At 44.9% G+C, this 16,056-nt stretch overlaps 1 protein-coding gene across 1 annotated transcript in view; it reads right to left on the bottom strand.

Moving 5' to 3' along the window:
• The window catches only part of Ralbp1 (ralA binding protein 1), a 44,124-nt gene extending 29,258 nt beyond the window's left edge, over positions 1–14,866 (bottom strand). The window contains exon 1 of the mRNA XM_041631851.1: positions 14,691–14,866. The gene's annotated coding sequence lies outside the window, so the exon portion shown is untranslated. The remainder of the gene's footprint in view (positions 1–14,690) is intronic.
• Between the last annotated feature and the right edge of the window lie 1,190 nt (positions 14,867–16,056).

The following is a 16,056-nucleotide window of genomic DNA, read 5'->3' as shown; positions in this document are numbered from 1 at the left end:
AGAAGCCAGGGATCTGAACTTGGGTCTTCATGTTTACACAGTCAGCATATCACCATCTGAGCCAGCTCCCAAGATTCTCAAGCACTGTTGTTTAACAAAAAATTATTATTGTATGCGTGTATGTGTGATGCATGTGTATGTGAGTGCCACAGCACATGTGGGGAAGTCAGAGGACAATTTTGGGAAATGGGGTCTCTTCCACAGTGAGTTCCAAATATAGAACTTTTACCCATCTTACCGGGTCCAATTTTAAAAGTCAAACATTCTTAAAAAAAAAAACAAAATCCAGAGATGTACTGATTTGATATTTACATGTTGAAGAGCGATGGTAGGAAACCATTAAGTCTTCATTTTCAGTAATGAAATCACTATGTTTCTCTAAGAGCAGAAACTGGGCATGCAGTAACACTGCAGTTCATAGCGTACAAGTCTCCAATCTGAGCAGAGGGGTTTTAAGCAGCATTCACGAACACTGCGTGGTGCTAGGTGCACGCATTCCTCATTCAGAACCCAGGGTACAGCAAAGTCACAATTCAATATGAGCAAGCACTGCCACAAACACTTGGGCTTCCTTACCCACTTGATTGTGGATGAACTTTTGGTTGTCTCGAGAGCAGAAACCTTGTCCCCTGCAGTTTATCGCAGCTCCACAACCCACAGTTTAAGGAGCTGTGTTTGAAATCACCACTGATGCCTCACAATACCTAACAAATAAACAGCTGTCATATTCTCAAAGACTTGCTTTACTTGTGATTATGTGTTCATGAATGTGTCTGTTGGTAGGTTTGGGCACATGGGAGTGCAAGTGTCCTGAGTCCAGGAGAGGGTATAGATCCCTTGGAGCTGGAATTACAGGCAGTTGTGAGCTGCCTGATGCAGGTGTTGGAAATAGAACCTGGGTCCTTCTGGAAAAGCAGTAAACCGTTTTAACCGCTGAGCCATTTCTCCAGCCCCATTGTATTGTTTTGCTTATGGAATAATGACAAGAAAAATCTGCTCACGTTCTACTAACACAATGCTTTATACCCAGTTGGCTGAACCCACAGATGTGAAACCTGTGAACACAGAGGTCAACAACACAGTCAGCTAAAGGCACCTATCACTAGCAGAGTATAGAAGGCCAGTATTGATGAAAAGAGCTTAAGGGAACATTGATTCAACCAAAACAGCAGCTTGTAATAGGCAGGTTTCACTTTTTTTAAAATGTTTATTTATTATGTGTACAGTATTCTGCTTGCAGCACCAGAAGAGGGCCCCAAATCTCACTACAAATGGTTTGGAGTCCCCATGTGGTTGCTGGGAATTAAACTCAGGACCTTTGGAAGAGCAGTCAGTGCTCTTAACCTCTGAGCCATCCCTCCAGCCCCCCAGATTTCACTTTTAAGCAATAAAAAATGTGCAGTTTTATTCTCAAGAACTGGCTCTCAAATTTGACTGCTCTTGAATTAACTTAACCTTCATTACTGAAGTGCTATGCTTCATCACATCATGGTATCAGGTCTGAAAACAACTCTAAATGAGAGCTACCTCTTCTGTTTTCATTAATCCTTTAGGCAAAAGCTTTATATTTAAGTAATTTTTAATCTGTCAAGATATTCAGTTTAAAGTTCCCTCAAAACTCAAGAACAATGGCAATGGGTTTTTGATCCTACTGCACGTACTGGCTTTGTGGGAGCCTAGGAAGTTGGGATGCTCATCTTACTAGACCTGGATGGAGGATGGTGGTCCTTGGACTTCCCACAGGTCAGGGAACCCTGATTGCTCTTCGGGCTGATGAGGGAGGGGGACTTGATCGGGGGAGGGGGAGAGAAATGGGAGGTGGTGGCGGGGAGGAGGCAGAAATCTTTAATAAATAAATAAATTAAAAAAATAAAATAAAAAAAAAATAAAGTTCCCTCAAATATAAAGCAGCAGTCCCAGTAGCTGCCACATGGCTAAGTGTTTAGTAAATACTGACTCTATTCCTCTATATATTATATTGGCACTATTTAAGAATAGAATATATACACAGTGATATACATACTTTTGCTTGTGCGGGCATAAAATACCTCTTAGGCTCAGCGGTTAAGAGCACTTGCTGTTCTTGCAAGAGGACCTGGGTTCAGTTTCCAGCACCCACATGACTGCTCACAACCATCTCTAACTCCAGTTCCAGAAGATTGGATACCCACTTCTGGCCATACACAGTGCACAGCACACATGTGACAAAATACCTATACACATAAAATACAAAAACAAACAAACAAACAAAAAAACCCACCAAGACTAGATGGCAACGTAGTGCGCAAATCTTTAATCCCAGCACTTGGGAAGCACAGGCAGGCAGACCTCTGAGTTCAAAGCCAACCCAGAAAATGAACTTTCACTTAAACAGAAAAATGAGTGAAAGCATAATATTCTATTTAGCTTTGTCAGTCACCTGAGAGGGGAGCTCAAGCAAGGACACACCTAATCAGACTGTCCCGTGGGCAGGTGGTGGGGAACCATGGAGGGCTGGCAGCCTACTGTGAGCAGCACTAGCCCTAGGCTAGAACCACTATCTTAAATTGTTTTTTTTTAATATTTATTTATTTATATGGATACAGTATTGTGTCTGCCTGCAGGCCAGAAGAGGGCACCAGATCTCATTACAGATAGTTGTGAGCCACCATGTGGTTACTGGGAACTGAACTCAGGACCTTTGGAAGAGCAGGCAGTGCTCTTAACCACTGAGCCATCTCTGGTCTCACGTAGCCCAGGCTGGCCTTGAACTCCATGCTGCTCCTGCCTCCAAAAGCCGGAATTACAAATGTGTGCCTCCTACCAGCTGTAGTGATTTAAAAGAAAATGGCTCCCTTAGGCTCACAGGGAGTGGCACGATTAGGAGGGGTACCCTTGCTGGAGTAGGTGTGGCATTGTTGGAAGAAGTGTGTCACTGGGGTGGGCTTTGAGGTCTAGGCTGCTCAAGTCAAGGCCGAGTGGCTCAGGGTCTCTCTTCCTGCTGCCTGCGGATCCAGATGTAGGACTCTCAGCTCTTTCTCCAGCACATCTTCCTGCATGTCATTATGTTTCCCACCATGAGGATACTGGACTAAACCTCTGAACCTGTAAGCCATTAAATGTTTTCCTTTCTCTTCACAATAGAAATCCTAAGACACCAGTCAATTTTTCTTTTGAGATGGGTCTCACTATAAACTTCATTTTTCACATAGTGAAAGCTAACCTCAAACTCAAGATCCTTTTGCCTCAGACTCCTAAGTACTGGGATTATAGTCATGTGTCAGCTAATTAATTTTATATGTATATTCGTGTGTGTGTGTGTGTGTTTATGCGTGCACGCATTAAGCACATACAGGCTCAGGTCAACTTCAGGCGTCATCCTCAGGTGCTGTCTGCCTTTTTTTTTTTTTTTTTAGGTACGGTCTCTCACTGAGGCCTGGAACCCAGTAATCAGGCTAGGCTGGCTAGCCAGTAAACGACAAGGAGCCTATCTCTGCTCCCCAGAGGTAGCATACACACACCATCACACCCAACATTTTACGGGTCCTGGAGACTGAACTGAGGTCCTCACATGTAGACAGCAAGCTCCTTCCCTGACTGAGCTCTCTCCCAACCCAGAAAATGAACTTTCACTTAAACAGAAAAATGAGTGAAAGCATAATATTCTATTTAGCTTTGTCAGTCACCTGAGAGGGGAGCTCAAGCAAGGACACACCTAATCAGACGGTCCCGTGGGCAGGTGGTGGGGAACCATGGAGGGCTGGCAGCCGACTGTGAGCAGCACTAGCCCTAGGCTGGTAGTCCAGGGCTGTATAAGTAAGCTCTCTAAGAGCAGGACATGATGGTGCATATCTTTAATCCCAGCACTCGGGAGGCAGAGGCAGGTGGATCTCTGAGTTCAAGTCCAGCCTGGTCTACATAATGAGTTCTAAGACATCCAGGGCTATGTAGAAAGACTACCTGTCCAAAAGAAGAAAAAGAAAAAAAGAAAAAAGGAAAGAAAGCTTGCTAAATATAAGCCAGTGAGCATCATGCGTTTGGAAATTAATCAAAAACATACAACAATCCAGACAATGCTTACTTAGGAAAAACAGCTAAGTCTTGGTAAGAACTGAGTTTCCTAAAGACTGAGAGTTCTCTAGGCTCCAATGGTTTAAAAAAAAAAAAAAAAAAAAAACACACCATTCACAGAAATGATATATATGCAAGCCACGTTACTGGACTATATAAAAACTTCAAAGCAGACATCTCATGTATATTCACATACTAAAAAGAAACCATGTGGCAAACAACTGAAGGAAAGAAGCTGGTGTGCTAGAACATTTGCAATTCCAGCACTCCACAGGCTGAAGCAGGAAGATCAAGTTTGAATAAGACTCTGTCACTTAAGGAAAAGAGAGTCAAAAACAGTAACCTAATGGAAAACATGAGGACTCTGCCTCACCAAAAATATAATAGAAATAAAAAGACAAATATTATTTTTAAATTAATGAAATAGAAATTCTGCAGTTGAGGTGTTAGAAATGGAGCGAAGACTCAGGGTAGGAGGACCTGCTGCTCCTGCAGAGGACTCAGGCTCAATTCCCAGCACCCGTGTGGATTGGACATTTTTTTATTTACATCAGCTCTGAAGTTGAAAAGGACAGTGATGCAAATGACAAGCTCATCAGACAGCACCAACAACTGATGTGAGCAAACAGGCTAAGAAACCAGCGAACGTGTAGAGCAGCTGAGATAGGCAGTCTCATGATCAGAGAAAGAATGAGTAACAGAGCCCAAGTGATGTGCGAAAGACAATCAAGAATTTTTGAAAAACACAAATTACAAACATCCTAAAAGAAGAGGGGGACAAAAAGAGGATTTAAGAAACAATGGCCCACACTTCCCAACTCAATGAACACATTCCCAATTCCAAACAGGAGAAACTTGCATAGCTCCACATCAACACATGTACTCAGTAGCTAAAGTCAGACAGGCAGAGTCTTCAAATAAACAACAGGAGTCCTCAGACAATGACAGCTGACCACATCAGATCCCATGGAGACCAGAATGCAGAGCAACATAAAGTACTGAAAGAAAAACGTTCCTAAATGAACATGGTGACACTCTCCTGTATCCTAGCACTCAGCAGGCTAACACAACACAGGAGGACCACAAATTCAAGGTCTGCCTGGACAATAGACAAACCCCTTCTAATAAAGAAGTAAATAAGGTTTTTTAAAGAGATGACAAGAGCCAGGCAGTGGTGGCACATGCTTTTAATATCATCACTTGGGAGGTAGAGGCAAAAGGATCTCTGTTGAGTTCAAGGCCAGTCGGGTCCACAGAGCAAGTTCCAGGACAGCCAGGGCTACACAAAGAAATGCTGTTTCAAAGGGAAATAAAAGGGTGGGGAGAGGGAATGAAAAAAAAAATACATACGAACAGTAACCAAGAGTGCCAGAAACTAAACTACTTCTTGAATTTATATAATAAATGTGTAAAGGGCAACTCCACCAAAGAGGCATAATAATTATAAATGATTATGCATCTAAAGATAAAAAAACAAAAACTGACAAATTTGAAAGGAGAAATATTCCAACAATTGGAGACATCAATACTCCCACCTAAGTAATACTCCAACTAGAGGGGATCAACTAGAATAGAGGCCACTTGAAAACCTATCACCCTCCCAGATATCTAACAGAGCACTCTGCCCAACAATAGACAACACATGTCTATCACAGATCGTGCAAAATTATCTCCAGGATAGGACACAAAGCAAGTGTCAATCAACTTTAAAAGAAAGAAATCATGTGAAGTAATTTTCTAACCGTGATCAAATAAAAATAGCAGTCAGTAACAGACAAGACATTGAGAATGCAGAAACCTACAATTATGTAGAAAACAAGCCACATGGTCATCAAACTAAGAAGCCACTGAACACCCAGAGCTGACATCATACTCAATGATGAAAGACTGAAGTTCTCCTAAGATCAGAAACAAGACCAGGAGGTTTACTCTCACAACTTCATTCAACACTGCACTAGAAATTCCCACCTAAAATTAGGAAAGAAAAAGACTGAATAAATAAAAATTATAAGTAAGAAAGTAGCAAAACTCCCTCTATTTGGAAAAAACTCAAAAAAAGAATGGAGCAATAAAGTTCAAAAATTGAGAAAGAGAAACAAGTTGTATATTCATACTTTAGTAATGTACAGACATTTAACAGTGACGACAAAAATGAAATGGAACAATTTCATTTACAATAACACACAAAAGAGTAAACAGAAATAATTTAACCAAGGAAGTAAAAGGCTTTGTATAAGCATTGCTGGAAGAAATTATACACAGCTTATAATAAGACATCATTAGTAAGTACTGATTTTTTTTTTAACTCTGAGATGTGGGTTATCCAGAAAGAATTTCACTGTAAAACGTCACGGCCTTTTTCGGCAAATATCTCACTTCCACATGAATTTGCAAGGGGCCCATGGTAGCAACAACCACCAAGAATTGAAGAGAAAAAAAATCAGAGGAACAAAGTTGAAGAACTCATTTCCTTATTTTTAAAATGTTCTATAAAGTTGGAAAAATCAAAATAGCATGTGGGCTGGAAGACAGGAGCAGGTAAGATCACTGGCTGTTCTTCAGAGAACCCAGGCTCAGTTCCCGGCACCCACATGGATCTTTAACTCCCGTTCCAGAGGATCCAATGCCCTCTCGGACCTCCAGGGCACCAAGCACATATATGGTGCACAGACACTTAAAATAAAAATATATGAATCTTTAACTAAGAAAATATACAGGTTACCAGACACGGGCAGACAGGCTGACTGAAGGACTCAAGCTGATAGGCTAGGGATAAACCCAATTTTGTGGTCAGACGGTTCAGAACAAAAAAAGGGAACAAGGTCAACTAAACTACTATTACATGTCATAAAGAGACCCCTATCTCATGCTATAAATTATAAGACTCAAACTCAGATACAAGAACTAAAACAATAAAATCATTAGAAGGATAAATATTCAAACCCTTGGATTAAGCACGATTCCTAGATATTACCTCAAAAGTGTAACAAATAACAATGGGGAAGTTATAAACCAAAGTATCTGTATACCAGAAGACTCTATCAAGAAAGTGAAGACAACTAGAGAGTGAGAGAACGTTTGTAAATAATGTAATTTATAAGGGTCTTGTATCCAAAATATACAAAGAACTCTAACCATTCAACAATAAACAGACAACCCAATGGATAAGGGATTTGAACAGCTTTCTCCAAAGATATACAAATGACCAACAAACACATGAGAAGATATTCAAAATCATTAGCCATGGGGAAAATGCAACTGAAGTCCACAACGGAAAGGAAGGAAGTAGCAAGTGCTGTCATGAAGAGACATGGAGACCTGGGCTGTCGATGATGGCGCACCCCTTGAGGAACTAGACTGCCATTTCCTAAGACCCTAAGCATAAGTTACAATGCAAGCTGGTTTCCCACTACACTTCTGATATCAAATGTATTTTTCCCCAACTCTCCAGACACCAGCTAGATGCTCTGTAATTCAATTTAATTCTAACAGTATTGTCAAGAGTTAGTGTCAGACTCCATAATTTTAAGTGCTCAGTCCTACAGACAACGCTCACTGCAGATGTCAAAGACAAGCCCCAAACCACCTCCTGTATGTCTGGCTAAGCAGCTATACAACCATGTTCCCACAACTTCTATCTCAGGCACACTTTTGTTAAGCTAGAGGTCAGAGAACAAGTGCATCTCTCCTACCCTGTGGGCTTCAGAAATCAAACTCAGGTCATCAGTGCTGGCCAGAGGCACCCTTATCTGATAACCCATCTCCCCAGTTCAGGTTCAGTGTTTTGTAAGAATATTTTTTTTTGTTTTGTTTTTTTAATTTATTTATTTATTAAGGATTTCTGCCTCGTCCCCACAACCGCTTCCCATTTCCCTCCCCCTCCCCCGATCAAGTCCCCCCCCCTCATCTGCTCGAAGAGCAATCAGGGTTCCCTGACCTGTGGGAAGCCCAAGGACCGCCCACCTCTATCCAGGTCTCGTAAGGTGAGCATCCAAACTGCCTAGGCTCCCACAAAGCCAGTACGTGCAGTAGGATCAAAAACCCACTGCAATTGTTCTTGAATTCTCAGTATTCCTCATTGTCCGCTATGTTCAGCTAGTCCGGATTTATCCCATGCTTTTTCAGACCTAGGCCAGCTGGCCTTGGTGAGATCCCAATAGAACATCCCCATTGTCTTAGTGTGTGGGTGTGTAAGAATATTTTTATACATCTAGGGAAAATACTTAACTCACACCTACAAGCAGCCAAATGAAGTCCCTACAAGGTAAAGACCAGAAAGACCCCAAGTGCAGTCCTATGAAACTGGGACACAGCACGCCCCTAGTACAAGGATGTGTTTACCAAACCAGAATATCTCGGAACTCCACTGTTGAGGTTTTGCTTTGTTTTATTTTTTAACATTTTAATTGTGTGTATCTCTGTGGGTAGGGGAGTATGCACACATGAGTGCAGTACCCAAGGATGCCAGAAGAGGGCGACAGATCCTCAGAGCTAGAGTTGTGAGCTGCTTGGTTTGAGCACTGGGAATTGAACTAGGATCTTCCACAGGAGCAGCATGAGTTAAGTGCTGGGCCCTCTCTCCAGCTCTGTTGAAGGGCTTTTATGGAGGTCTCATTTCAAAGGTACACTCATTGGCCATTGGTAACCAAACAAACTGCAGCTTCCCCTCCCACCTTACTCCCAGCTAGGACAGAAAATTCCAACAGCTAATCATGCAGTTGGTTCCTCTGGCAAAGAGCTCCCAGCCCCAAGTTCTGCTTGCTCCCCACAATGTTTTCCTAGCAAATTATTCCTTTATTCGTAGAAACTTAGCCGACTGAAAGTTAAGAATGTATAAAGGCTAAATAAGACCTCTCCCCCAGTTAGTACCTAAAAAAAAAAGTTCCAAAGCCTCTATTGTATGTTTTACTATGCACACGTACAATAAAGATTAATGAAGAGATTAGTAACAGTAACTAATGATAAAATACAACAATTATGACAAGATCCTGTATAAAAGGTGTGAAATATGTATGACCTCTCGAAATACAGCATTTTACTAACCTGTCTGGATCTGCCGTGATGATGAGGTGCCTGAGGTCCAGTGTGAGGTGCGAGGTGGATGACGGAGGCATAGTGTGAGCTATGACGTAAGGTTACCAGAAAACAATACTACAGCAGTAAAGCCAGTAACTTAATTGTTATGGCCACACAACTTTAAATACACTTAAAAAAAAAAACCCAACTGTAACTTTTTAAAAGACTAAATTTTAATTTGGAAGATGGCTCATTCCCTAAGCTCCTTGCTATGGAAGGATGAGAGCCTAAGCTCAGCCCCCAAGAACCACTGAAGGCTGGGTGCAGCACAGGTTCCAAGCACCCATACGCCTGGCGCTGGGGAGGCGGAGGCAGGAGACCTCCACAGTTTATTAGCCTTCCAGCTGAATCAGCGAGCTCCAAGGTTAAGTAGAGCCCTTGCCGCAAAGCATAAGGCGGGAGAGCTACTGAGGGAGGCACCCAACTCAACCTCTGTCTCCAGATGCATGTGTACACACACACACACACACACACACACACACGACAGTCATTATATGGGTACAGGGATTATATTCCAGAAAAGGTATTATTTTCTAAAGCGGGTTCAAGTCTTCGGTTTTATCACCTTCGGCTACCAACCCTTTTACACTTCTCACAAATAACATACATGCCTGTTACTCCAGCAAGCAGGAGGCCAAGACAGGACTATGAGTCCAGGGGAGCATAAACAGGAGTAAGACCCTTTCACAAAAAGAAAAGACGGGAAGGTGAGTGCTGGGGGGAGGGCTCACTCTGCTTTCTCTACTCTGACCTCTTAATGAACATGAGTTTCTTCCTTAACCATCCTACCAAACCATCACAAATTTAATCCAACACACTCCTAAGAATCTTTATCAAATTCAAAAGATTCTGAAAATCTTATTCTGATCAACTACTCAGAGCAATTAAAGATTTATTTTCCTTATTTTTTAATTATGTACCTTTAATCCCAGCACTCAGGGGACTCTTTTTGAGTTCAAGACCAGCCTGGTCTATACTGTGAGTTCCAGGACAGCCAAGATTACATAGAAAGACCCTGTCTATAGATAGACAGACAGATTAAAAAATAAATAAATAAATAAATAAATAAATAAATAAATAAAATGTGGGGTTAGTGTTGGTTCCCTCAGGAGCTGCGGTTTTGGGCAGCTATGAAAAACTCAATATGGGTGCTGGGAATGGACCTCAGGTCCCTGAAATAGCAGTGAGAGCTCCTATCTGCCGAGTCATCTCTCTAGCCCCTCCTCAGGGAATTTCAAGTACGGCTTTTTCTCCCCACCTCCCCACCCCGGTGCTGATGTCCCCATTTGTATTTTGAGCTAGGTCTTTCTCTCTGGTCGTGAACTTCCTGCCAGTCTCCCTGGGATTACAGGTACCAATGTCACATCTGGGTGGGCTTTTCTCTTTCTTTTCTGTATTTGTGAAGATAGTAGCCTTCTCTAAAAATGAGTCCTAGCAAGGGGACTCAGTGACTCATACCTTCCAGCCCAGCATTTAGACAGCTGAGGCAGAAGGAATACTCCTTCTGAGGTCAAGGCTAGCTGGACTACAGAATGAGACCCAATCTCAAGAGAAGGAAGGAAGGAAGGAAGGAAGGGAAATGAAAAGAAAGAAAGAAGAAAAGACAAGACCCTATTTTGAGTTCTCATGATGCCTCAACATCAACCTTTTTTGTCTTTGGTTTTTCAAGACAGGATTTCTCTGTGTGGTCCTGGCTATTCTAAAACTTGTTCTGTAGACCAGGCTGGCCTGGAATCACAGAGATCCACCAACCTCCCAAATACATCTGTCTCCCAAATACATTAAAAGTGTGCGCCACCACCACCTGGCTAACAAACCATTTTTGAATATCACTTTCCAACACACCCTCCTCTGTCTGAATTTAAAGGTCCTCTGCGGCCTATTTCTAGAACCGCTGGCTGTCAGCAAACTCTTCCTGTGTGGTGGTCCCTAAATCAAGGCTTCAGCTACCACTTACAATATACTGTGATGAGACTGGAGAGACTTTAGCTCAACTGTTAAAGACTCACAACTAAAATGACAATACAGTGTGCTGACCACTAATCACACGTACACACACACACAGGCTCAACTGCTAAGGACTTACAACTAAAAAGACGATACAGTGTGCTGACAGCTCATCACACACACACACACACACACACACACACACACACGGAAAACTCTGAAGCAGATATTACCTAGAGGTTCACAAATAACATCTACTCAATATGCCAGAAGCCAACATTGAGTTCCTCTCAAATTTACTCCCCTTCCTGAATTCTGTCTCAGTGTATCTTATCACTGCTTTCTCAAGGACCCAGGATGAAATCAAAGTCATTGTATCCAGTTATTTCATCCTCACTTTCCAATACCAATTTTTGCTAATCCTATTCATTGTATTCTCTAAGTATTTCTGCTATCTGTATCCTGAGGCTGCAATAGTTTTAGACCCTATTTCTCACTTCAGTTACTGACGAGAACAAAGACTTTCTAAAGCTTTTCTGCACTCAATTTTACACAGCCTCCATGCTCTGACATCTACATTCTACAATTCTAGGATCTTTCTAAAATAAAAACACTGAGGGGCGGTGGTGGCGCATGCCTTTAATCCCAGCACTTGGGAGGTAGAGGTAGGCGGATCTCTGTGAGTTCGAGACCAGCCTGGTCTACAGGAGCTAGTTCCAGGACAGGCTCCAAAACCAGAGAAACCCTGTCTCGAAAAACAAACAAACAAACAAAAAAGAACAAACAAAAACACTGCATTATTTTGTATTTATTGTATGTAAACCTATGGGGGTCGGCACTAAAATCCTTGGCATGACATACAATTTTTGAAGATTTATTAATACATCCTCATCTTCGCTCCCTTGTCCACAACCGATGCTACAGCTGTCGACTCACCTGTCTGTGATGTTCCAAAAAGTGCCCATGGTTCCTGCATGTCTCTGTTCACCCTCAGCCTTAAGTCCCTTTTCTAATTAATTCTGCTGGATCCATAAGGATATACCATTTATAACAGAGGATTGAACACTGATTGGACTGGCATAGGTTGGCCAGTCTGCTTCTCCCACCCCATCCCCTTCCTGTCTCTGTTCAGGCTCAAGGACTGCTACTTCCTTGCAGGACGAAGCTGAAATAGCTTCGATGGTATACAGACGACCTCCCCAGTTTCATGTCTCAGTACCCAGCTATACTCGAGATACACACCACACACACACACACATCTTGCAGATGTAGTTAGTTTTACACACTTTTGCTTACACTACTCCCTGTGTAAGTGCCCATCATTCCTATGGCTGTCTAAAGCGTTAGATCTCTTCCCCTGAGCATTCCCAGCCTGTGCTTTCACTGGTGTTTATGTGTGGCTCTTTTCTAACTACTGCCCTCTTCCATGGCTTCTCCCTTAAGAAACAGATTACCTCCTGGATACATTCACAAAACCCTCACATTTTCTAGAAAGCAATCTTAGAAACATGCTAGTTTGTAGGTTGAGTGTTGCAGCGCAGTGGTTAAATGCTTTCCTAATGTGTCCAAGGCCCTGGGTTCAATCCCCAGCATGTATCTATACATGAGTGTATAAACAATGTATTTTATACATACATATGTATTACTTGTTGACAATTCAAGAGATACACTTGACCATCTGAGAGCAGGTGGGCTTACCCATCTTCAAGTCCTCTTCATTTGGAAGAGGCCCTAAACATCATAACTCTTCTATTCTAAGAAATCTGCATTTTTCCCATGTTCTGTCTTACATATACTAGCAAAAGTTCTAGCAGGGGCTTTCTTTTTAAAAGAAAATAACGGCTAGACAAGGTGGCACATGCCTTTAATACCAGCACTTGGAAGCCAGAAGCAAGGAGATCTGAGTTAGAGGGCCAGCCTGGTTTTAGGGAGGTTCCTGGACAGCCAGGGTTACACAGTGAGATCCTGAACCTCCCTGCAATAAAGAAAACAACAGGACACACTTTGGGACAGTGTTCTGGACTAATCTCCCTTGTCAAGCAATCAATTGTGCAAATTAATTATACAAAAAAAGTATTTCCTTCTTCAGATTTCAATCCTTGGGGAGGTGTGCAATTACCTGTGGAGACCAGAGCTAGAGCTGTCACGATTTCTTTGGGAACTGGACTTACAGGCAGTAAGTCCTTGTGTGGAGCAGCCTGAACGGAACCCCGACATACTCCAAAAGCAGCAAGCCTCTTACCCAGCGAGCCACGTCTCCAGTCCCAATGCACACTCTTTAAAATACCACTTCTATCTTCCTAAACTACGGAGAAAATGGACCCTGGGAATTCTACGATGAGAAGCCACCTTTGTAAAGACAGCAAATTCAGTTACCTTACCTTGGGTCTAGATACTTTGTTTTAAAACTTATTTAACAGCAGCTACTATTGAATCTGTCTCTCTTGGATCTATGAGATACTCTGAAAAGTGGGAACCATTCTAACCCCTAATAATACTGCCCGAAAATTACTCATTTCGGGGACGATACACAGGGTCTTGACATGACCAAGTTAATTCCTACCACAGAAAGTGCGTGACCTTTTTCATTCACGGTCTTGTTCCTTCTTTTACAAGTGCCGGCAACCTGAACACTACACCAAAAGTGAGCCCGTTCCTTATCACTTCAATGTGTTGTGAATGACTGCCAAGTATCATGGAAGGCTACCCAAAGCACACAGCATTAGCCCAGACCCATTAAAGCCAAAGGCTGGGGGGGGGGGGGGGGGCAGCAGCTCATCGTCCACATGGGAGCACTTCTGTCACAAGTAGAGACCACCAACGGAAACGTCAGGGATCCGCAAGAACCACACCAAACCTCAGGGTGCGCAAGCTGCTCTCTCCGGAAGAACGCTTGAGATAATCTCCAAACTTGAACCAGCACTACTTCAGAAGACTGGGAAGTGGAAAATTTGGTCCAACCTGTCTCCCAACGACATATTTAAAAGACGAAAAAGAAAGCTGGCACAAAAACGCTTGAAAAGTGCCTGGAGTATGGAGTTCTGAACTCCAGCTCTGGCCGTCCACTGCCATTGAAACCCAAAACAAGGACCTCTGCAAACAGGAGCGCCCCCCGCCCCCGGCCCACACCGGCCGCGGGCAACAGCTGGAGCTGCTCCCGGACTCCACCGCGGGGACAGGTGGGCAGCCAGGTGCGACTCGCAAGCCGGAAGGCTGGGGAAGGCCAGGCCAGGCCCCCAGCGCTGCTCCGGCCAGGTGTGGCTCGCACAGATGCCCCGCGGCCTGGAAGCTCCGAGAAACCTGCTGGGTTCCCGGATCGTCCCCGGCTCCGGGAGCAGCACAGGACAGAGCCGGGAGCACTCGGGGAGGCCTCTCGGGCAGGCAGCGTGACCCACGCCGAAAAGAGCAAGCGTGGGGGGTGCGGGGGAGCCTTCCCGGAGAACAGAAGGCGCGGCAGCCACGCCCCCCACCCCCAACTCCAATTCCGAGCCCGGGATCCCAAGCCCAGCATGCCGCCTGACAGGCGCGGGCGCGAGGCCGGGCGCCAGACGACGGCTCGCACGGGCACCGCGCCGCAGCGCCGCGACCCCCGCAAGCGACCGCTCCCCGCCACTGACCAGTGCCTGCCGCCCAGCGACCGTCGGCTCCGCTGCAGCCGCCGCCTCCTCGCACTCACGCGGCCGCCACGACCGCCGCCTCCTGCGCTTTCCCCCTGGCCGGCCGCGGGAGCCCCATTCCCACCCCGCCCAGCCTCCGCCTGTTTACAATGATTGGGACAGAACAGGACGGGGCCGGCCCAGGGCGCACGCGCACTCCCACCTCCCGCCGCAGCCGGCTTCCCGGGTCCTCGGATTCTTGGCTCTTGACGGCTAAGGCCGTCCAGGGCAGACGCCCCTTGCCCTCGCGTGGAGCACGCCGGGAGTTGTAGTTCTAGTAACCCCGACACCCCGCCGCAGGGCCTCGGACATAAACCACAACACCCAGAAAGCCCCGTGCTTCCAGGGGCTGGAACTCGCTGGGGAGACTGGGGACCCCGCGAGAGGACGTGCCAAGCGCTAGAGCTCTGCAGGCGCTTGCGCAGTGTCCTGGGGACCGAGCGGAACGCACACCTACCGGAGCGAATCCCAGCAGTGTAGGAACCCTGCCGCGCTCTGCTTTCCTCCTCGAGCTGTGGCCTGACGTCCTCGGCTTCCTAAAGTGACACTTTTTTTTTTTCTGCGACTGCGTACTTTGGTGGTTCCAACCAGTTAAACCAGCCTGGGCTGCCGACCCACCCCGCCTCTGGGCGGAGCACCTTGCTGGCTTTCTCTGGGTGGGGATCTTCGTTTGCAGAGTTCCTGCCGGGGGATTGGAGGGACGAAGCTTGTGGGGCCTGTGCGGGGCAGTCCGCAGGATCTCTGAAGTGGGTGCTGGTTGGCTCTCTCCCACCCTCATGCCTCAGCACTTAGCAATCAGCGCCCGAGTTAAAGCCGCATAGCATCTCGTTCAGCTGGCAAATGGAAGCAGCTGAATGTCCTCCAGAAGACCCTCACGAAGGCTAAAGGAGTGTTCTCTGGAGCCTACCGAAACTGTGAAAAACAGTAGTCTTTTGAAGTCTTCTGGTTTTATGATATTGGCAGTCAGAAGGGAGATGGGCTGTCTAGTGGATGATTCTTCACGGTCACTGCCATTCCCAAGAGCCCCATTCTAGAACTACATTACCGATTCAAACTGATCTCTGTTCCTTCGTGTACTGTGCTCCCAAGCCATCTTCCCTCAAATATGACAGCTCTCTCCCTTGTACAGAAGGTTCCAGAGGAACCTTCCCAGAGCCCCTGTAGCAGTAAAATAGCCTCCGTGAGGAGATGGCCTTGTGAAAGAATGCCAATTAAAATATTCCTTCCCGCTGGCAGCGCTGATTTGGCCAAGGAATAGGCACTGACCAAACAGGGCTTTATGGAACCCTCTCCTGAAAGTGATAAATGAATGCAGAACAGTGGGGTT

This window comes from Microtus oregoni, unplaced genomic scaffold (assembly GCF_018167655.1).
Source record: "Microtus oregoni isolate MIOR12 unplaced genomic scaffold, Mior012 000038F_ref0000394, whole genome shotgun sequence".
NCBI lineage: Eukaryota > Metazoa > Chordata > Mammalia > Rodentia > Cricetidae > Microtus > Microtus oregoni.
The sequence above is the reverse complement of the archived record's forward strand: the minus strand, read 5'-3'. Positions and strand labels throughout refer to the sequence as shown.